General features: G+C 36.0%; 1 long non-coding RNA gene across 1 annotated transcript; it reads right to left on the reverse strand.

Annotated features, from left to right (window-relative positions):
* Window positions 1-5,784: 5,784 nt before the first annotated feature.
* On the reverse strand, window positions 5,785-7,816 carry LOC111439237. The gene is made up of 3 exons (XR_002709778.1): window positions 7,701-7,816; window positions 7,034-7,113; window positions 5,785-5,929 (listed from the first exon to the last, which is right to left on the reverse strand). It is a non-coding gene; the product is annotated as an uncharacterized LOC111439237 (long non-coding RNA).
* Window positions 7,817-8,075: the final 259 nt, after the last annotated feature.

The following is an 8,075-nucleotide window of genomic DNA, read 5'->3' on the forward strand; positions in this document are numbered from 1 at the left end:
CTAGTCTCGGTTGTTTGACTAAAACAATGCAACCATTGTCCAAACTAAAGAATTTGATTTGAAGCTATCTCCTAATAGAGGGAGGCTCAATTAGACTTTGTTGTAAGATTCGACCATATCAATTTGAATAGCGTTCTCCACAACTATAAATATCGAACTCCAAAGTATTCACAAGCAAAGTAAGTTTGTTGAAACTATCTATAAAAGTGTTCTAAAGTGAGTCATGGAGAAGATTTGCCTTAAAATCTAGTTCCAATTAAGGATGTCAATGATGAAGAAGTGCAAGCTGTTGGAAGGCTTGCCGTGGAAAATTTTAGAGGTGGTAGATATAATTTAGTTTACAAGCATGTGGTGAACGGTCTATTCAATCCCATATACGCTTTGACCCCAAATTTTATATTATTGTGATAGAAGCTATAAATGACAAAAATATTCATTGGTTAGATATTGCAATTGTGAAGAAGTTCCGTCATATGCATCGGACGCTACCGCCATCCTATAAGCTCTTATCTTTTGAGGAATTCATCAAATTCCCTCTCCACAAGTAGACTACTAGATTGCTTTCTTTATTTACAATAAGTCCTCTCTCTATATGTGCCTACTAGATTGCTTTCTTTACTTAGAATAAGTTATACTAGATTGATTTCTTTACTTAGAATAAGTTATACTAGATTGATTTCTTTACTTAGAATAAGTCCTCCCTCTATACGTGCTTGTGGGACAATACTCTCCTTTATCTATAAAAATGGCATAGCCATAATGATAAAATAATCATTATATAAGTATCTTTTCTTTTTCTCTCGTACCCACCTACATAGCCATAATGATATAATAATCCTCATATAAGTATCTTTCCTTTTCCAACCCCGTACCTCTCGCATGCTCTCTCTACCATCTAAGCTACATCCCCACAATTTTTGCATCACAAAACCCTAAATTTCCTGTCATCAATAATAGTGAAAGTGAAAAAATATTGCTACCCAACATGTCATGAATAAGGAAAAATTGAAAACAAATAATATATGTAATAATAACTAGTCTTAATATTTTGAGTTCGAATTTGGTATCAATCCCCGTACCTCTCGCATGCAAAGCGAGCACTCTACCATCTAAGCTACATCCCCATGATTTTCATATCATAAAACCCTAAATGTAACATCATCAATAATAGTGAAAAAAAAAATATCAAAATATTAATAACAAATAGTTTCTTTTGGTGATGCAGGGCATTGATAATTGTGAAAATGAAAAAATATAATAACAAATTAAATACTTTCTTTTGGAGATGCGGGTTATCAATCCCCATACAACTTGCATGCAAAGCGAGCGCTCTACCATCTAAGCGACATCTCCACAATTTTTACATCACACAACCCTAAACGTCTCGTCATGCATCTCCACAATTTTTACGTCACACAACCCTAAACGTCTCGTCATGAATAATAGTGAAAATGAAAAAATATCGCTACTCATTATGTCATAAATAAGGAAATATTGAATAGAAATAAAATAGTAATAACGAATAGTTTCTTTTGGAGATGTGAGGTATCGATCCTTCCCACGATTTTACATCAGAAAACTCTAAACTTCCCGTCATCAATGATATTGAAAATGAAAAACTATCCCGGCCCATTATGTCGTAAATAAGGAAAAATTTAAAAGAACTAATATATTTAGTAATCAATTCCTTTGTTGATGCATGGTATCGATCTCAGTACTTCTCAAATGGGATGCAAACGCTTTACCATCTAAGCTATATCCCCAAGATTCTTACGTCACAAAATCCTAAACATCTCGTTATCAATAATAGTGAAAATAAAAAAAAAAATAACGCTGGAAAAATTGAATAGAAATAAAATAGTAATAACGAATAGTTTCTTTAGGAGATATGGGGGTATCAATCCAATCCCCGTACTTATATCAATCTACCATCTAAGCTACATTCCCACAATACTTATATCAGAAAACCCTAAATGTCCCATCATCAATAATAGTGAAAATGAAGAAAATCTAGAGATGCAAGGTATCGATCCCCATACCTCTCACATGTAAAGCCAGCGCTCTACCATCTAAGCTATATCCCCACAATTCTTACGTCACAAAGTCCTAAACATCTCGTCATCAATAATAGTGATAATGAAAAACTATCTCATCTCATTATGTCCTAAATAAGAAAAAATTGAAAAGAAATAATATATTTAATAATTAATTCAATTGGAGAAGCAAGGTATTGATCCCCTCTACATCCCTACGATTCTTACATCAGAAAACCCTAAACGTCCCTTCATCAATAATTGTAAAAATGAAAAAATATCTCTGCATATTATGTCATAAATAAGGAAATATTGAATAGAAATAAAATAGTAATAATAAATAGTTTCTTTTGGAGATGCGAGGTATCGATCCCCGTACCTCTCATTTGCTAAGCGAAGCTACATCCCCACAATTCTTGCATCACAAAACTCCAAATTTTCCATCATCAATAATAGTGAAAATGAAGAAATATCGCTATTCAACATGTCATGAATAAGGAAAAATTGAAAAGAAATAATTTTCAATAATATATTTAATAATAGATAGTTTTATTTTGGAGATGCGTGGTATCAACCCCATACTTTCCACATCAAAAGTGAGCGCTCTACTATCTGAGCTACATCCCCACGATTTCTAATATGAAGTCCTTTAGATAAGAAAAGATTTAGAAATAGGGGCATTTAAAGAATTGAACTCAAAACCTCTTGCCCCTAAGTGAGAATCATACCACTAAACCAAATGCCTTTTCTTGAACACTCAATGTTTTTAGCTTCTACTCAAATATATTTTTCGTTTAATTGTTATAATATACAAGGGTTATCAAATAAACCAACAACCCAACAAACGAAACAAACTAATCAATTTGGGTTGGATTGATTCGGTTCAGTTCATTAGTTTGTTTGATTTAATTTTTCTATTTTGCCTCGTATGACAAGAAAATAAAGTTGTATTAAATGCACCTTAGTTTCATTTATGACAAACTCATATGAAACATGATTGCATTAATAGTACTCAGAGTTGGAGTATATAAGCATTTCATGAACTTCAGTGCAATTCATGCTTCATTAAATATGAGATAAACTTTAGTTAAGTAAGGGGAACCCTAGTGCAATTCATGCTTCATTAAATATGAGATAAACTTTAGTTAAGTAAGGGGAACTTTAAATTATTTCATGCGGTGTCAGAAGGTTAAGGAGTAGGTATAGATTGGTTATAGTTAGATGTTTGTGTTTGTGAGAATGGTGATGTATCTTTTGTGAGTATGATGATAGGTATAGCTATAACGTGTTGACTAGAGTGTAATTTGAGTGTATTTTGTGTAAGTGTGAACATAGTGTGTAAGTTTTTCAAAAAAAAAATTTTTAGTAAAACTTTTAACCGTTATAGTTACGGCCGCCGTTCACCGGGGCTTCGGTCGCCGGCTCTAATGCCTCATCCTCAAATCAATCCTTCCCTTTATTTCCATTTTCTAATTCAAGAGGTTTTTTCTTCGCTGATATTAAAGGAGATCCTTTTTTCTTTACAATTAGTTTTTCATTTTGACTAATAATGAAATTTTCATTCAAATTTAAAAGAAGTGATTTGATTGGTATGATCCACGGATTAATCTTATATGCATTATAAAGTATCAAAAATTCTGGAAAGAACCAAAGTTCCAGATTCGATATGTACTACTTTACAGGAAAGGGGGGCAATGGAATACACTATAACAGTTACTATATGCTAGTTACAATCTTTAGTATTGACTAATTGGACACGAATTCATGGATTTAGGAAAATTTTTGTGTATTATCAACTACAACTTATGTTTTCAAATCTTTAGGACATAATTTAGATAGTTATTTTTATGAGTCGTAAACTTGTTTGTTTGCATAATATGAATTTAGTTGAACTATTATTATCGATAAGATGAAGAAAGAAATTGTCTTTGAAATGACTAATAGACCTAGGTTCATCGTTGTTGTCTTTTAACTTGTGATTTTGCAAAAAGCTTAACTAATATGAACTGTCATGTCACAAAAACTATAAGGTAAATCAAGAATATACCCTACACATCATTCAAGATGGCAATAAAATAGAGTTAAATTGAACGCACTTTAGTTTCATGTTTGGCGTGTTCAAGATAAAGCATAATTGTATTAATGATATTGAGCCTGAAATCTATAAGAATTTAATGATTTTAAGAGAAATTTTGGTTTTATTAGAGGAGACCAACTTTATTTAATGTACCAGGAGTTCAAGAATCTGGATTTGAATCTAGGTAAGGAATAGTAAGATTTGAAAGTTTTGAATTCCAGACCAAATTTGTACCTAATTATTTCTTTTTATGACTAATTATAAATTAAGAGAAAAATATTTTTGTAAAGATAGATTAAACTCTAAAACTTTGGTGACAAAACAATGTTTAGACTAGCAGTTTAAAGTTAGGAGATGCGGTCACAGGTGTGATTATTTTGGATTGGTTCGTAATAGAACTTACAGTTGAGATGAGGGAACCTTCAAAGGTTGTGCACTCACAGATGGGGTCGTTATGTAGCGTTAGTCTGTCTTTGTGTTTGAGTTTTTTTGTATTTATTTATTATTTATTTTATTTTTGTAATTGTATCCCGAACATTTTTTTTTTGTTTGGATAAATTTGAACAACACCGTCTTATAATTTAATTTTATTTTATATTTAATGTGGTGTTGTTTTTTCAATCTCATTTTAATTTTACAACATTTTCTTATTTTATATTAATTTACTTTTATTTTTATTTGTTTTCGCTCTCAATTTTAGTTTCTATTTGAGTTTTGAACCCTTGAAATTTGGGTTGAGACAGATTGGTATCAGAGCAGCCGGATTTTAAATTATATAGATTTTTTTTTAGGATAAAGAGTCGTATATCTCTATTACTCAGCTCGATGACACGTCTCTCCGCGACCAAGTAAGCAGTCTAACCCTATTTTGTAGTATATGATATGTTGTAAAACTTGTATGAATATATTGTATGTTTTGATTTTCGTGGTAGTTATAAAATGTCTTTGGACGTTAAAGAGGGAACGTTAACTATATAAGACAATACTGGATAAACGTTATAGTGTCTAGATATGGTGAGGAGGAAAAGAGTGGTCATGAGATATCTGACTAGCCTTAGAAAAACAGAGAGTTGTTGTTGCACAGTGCGAGACATCTAATCCATGAAATTTTGGTACTAGAAATGAAGAAACTGGAGATGGTCCCCAAACGTTTGTATGGACCATTTCCAATCGCACTTTCTTTGGTTCTCTGGCAGCTTTTGTGGTTTATATTTTTCCATAACGCAGCTCTCACAAACACCCATATCAATAGATTTTAGGCCTTCTAAAACTCCATTTGCACCCATCATCTTCATTTCTTTGATGCTCATATATGCAAGTCTATTGACACTACTATAGGGTGTATAAACATGGTTGTTGTTGCTGTTACTTGAATTTGAGGCACTCTTAGCAATAGCAACCATGTTTATACACTCTAACCTGTGCTATCCAACTGGCCAATAGAGATCATATTCTTCTTGAGATCAGGAATATATCTGACATCCTATAATGTTCACTCACTCATTTTCTGCTAGAGTTTGTATGTAGACATCTCTTGTCATAGCCCAAAATTTAAATCTCGAAATCAAGGGCTGGACCAACAGACTATGCAATGAAATCGTATAAAAGAAAATAGAGAAGACAAAAACTTTAGCAATTATGTAAAAGGTTTGAAATCCGAAACATGGTGTTCAAGTATGAAAAGTATGTAAACGGTTTACAAAACAATGCATGACAGATCTAAACAAAATTATGCACAGACTCCTAGACGCCCTGAGACACTCCTCTGTGGCATTAAGATTCAGCATGCATTCCCGCCTCGATCCATGGCATCACTCACCTGAAAAAAAAGAGTAGAAAAGAATGAGTATAAAAATACTCAGTAAGCAGCCTACTTGTAGGCTCTTTTCGCATCCTTATCTTGGTAGGTAACCACGGTCTTTCTCGGGTCCTGAGGTGAGGCGCGACCTCATAAGTAAATCTAAGGGGATTGTATGGCTGGATCTAAAAACGTGACTCTCTCTGAACATCATCCATGGAGGTTAGCTGACGACCCTCACACGAGACCATACATCCACTAAACGGGGTACGACCCCCTGTGTGCCGGTCAGCTACTGAGTCATCCTATGTGGCTCCACGTCCCCTGCTCAGGGACGGGTTTCTACGGCCCAAGAGTCCTGTTCAGAAGACCTCTTAGCTATCAGCACAAGGTCTGGGCACCTACCACACTTCCCTATTCGAATCTGCCAAGCTCAACAATCACCGTATCGGAGCTCTGTCTTGACGGTACGGTATCAGAGGAGAGAGGGAAGTGGAGGTTCTGATGACACTATCTACACTACTCAACTCTAGTGGGCTACGTACAGTTACCGAGGTGACCTATTATTCTTTCTAGGGTGGAACTTGGTGGCTTAGACTTGGATTCATGTATCTCTAGGATTCTCGTGTCTAGTCTCACAAACCTATCGAGTTTGGAATTCTAGGCTCTGGATCTGCTGGTAATCATTTTGCGGGTCTAATTGCACGGTATTCTAGAGGTCCCCCAATCTAGGGTCTCATCTAGCCTACTTAGTCACAAGCACCCTAATCTAAGCTCATAATTTCTTCCTATTCATCAAGAAAGATAACACAAGCAATCATCATGCATAAGAGTTAACACGCAGCAGTTCATGCAATATTAACAAACATGCTCAACGGGAAGATAACGTCCATCTTTACCCGGAGCGCAGATTTCACAAGTTTCCCATCCTCCTCATGCATACATACTTTATCAGAATCTCAATCAAAAAGATTTAATATACATTTCATATCTAGCTTTCCTTAATCATTTCATTTTCGCAGTATATACTAGGTCCGGCTAGCTAAGTTAATGGGTGGTAGCATGCATGCTCGTTCCTAGCGGTTCCTACAAGTACTGCTCGTGGGAATCCAAATGGCTACTTACTTGGTTGACGCGTGCCTTCCCGAGTTCGAGTTTTCTTAACGAAATGGATTCCAACAATTCTGGAATTTCCTTGAAAGGTCCTAATTTACATAATAATAGGGTCAGCATCAAAATCGGGTCGAAAAACAAGCAAACAGAGACCGAACAGAAAGACAACCAATGGCTCACGCGCCTCCACGCGCGTCACACGCACCCTGGAGGGTTTCTACGTGCAATTCCTACGCGCGCGTGCCCACGCACGGCTTCCCAAGTAGACGTGGGTCAGAGACATCGGGTCGGGCGGTTTGTGTGGGGCGCGAGTCGGGCCCGCTGGATCCGCGTGCCTGACGCCTGTCCGCTGCGGGGTGAGGACGCGCCACACCAGTCGGTGATCGACACGTGTCGATCACCGGTTCTGCCGCGTTCCTCCGCACGCTGGCCGACGCGTGGCTACATCTCCACCCTTTCTCCTGCGTTTTTTTTTTCATTTTTCAGATCTCTTTCACGTTTTGATCTATTTTCTTCTGATTTTTTTATCTTCCAATCCGTAATCCGATTCAACAAATTTTCTTCACGAACTTTGTAGATCTCATATTCTACTCCTTCAAAACAGTTTTCTTATATTTTTTTTATAATCACAAATCTTAATATTTTGAGTTCGAATTCGAAGAAAAACACGAGTTCTTACCGAAAATCACGTTTTCTGGAAACTCCGATTCGAACACCAATCTTGGCCGCCTTCATTCCGGAACTTAACCAGATAACGTTGTTGAGGGTAAGAGTCCAAGGATCAACACAAAACGTCGCTTACACATGAAAATCTTGATGACTTCTCGATCTAGACACTCGTGGACTAACCTAAAGTTCTTGGACGTTTTGACGAAATAGGAAGGTGCGATTCGTGAGAGCACCTTGCCTCGGTCTATTGACGATTTAGATTGGGGACTCGGATCTCCAGCATCGGTTCTGATCCGATCTCCTTCTCCTTCCTCAAAAACCCTAATCTTCCTTCCCTCTTCTTTCTTCTCTTTCTCTCCCCTCTTCTTTCTCTTTTCCAAATTAT

The sequence above is a fragment of the Cucurbita moschata genome, unplaced genomic scaffold, assembly GCF_002738365.1.
Source record: "Cucurbita moschata cultivar Rifu unplaced genomic scaffold, Cmos_1.0 Cmo_Scf00087, whole genome shotgun sequence".
In the NCBI taxonomy this organism is placed as follows: Eukaryota; Viridiplantae; Streptophyta; class Magnoliopsida; order Cucurbitales; family Cucurbitaceae; genus Cucurbita; species Cucurbita moschata.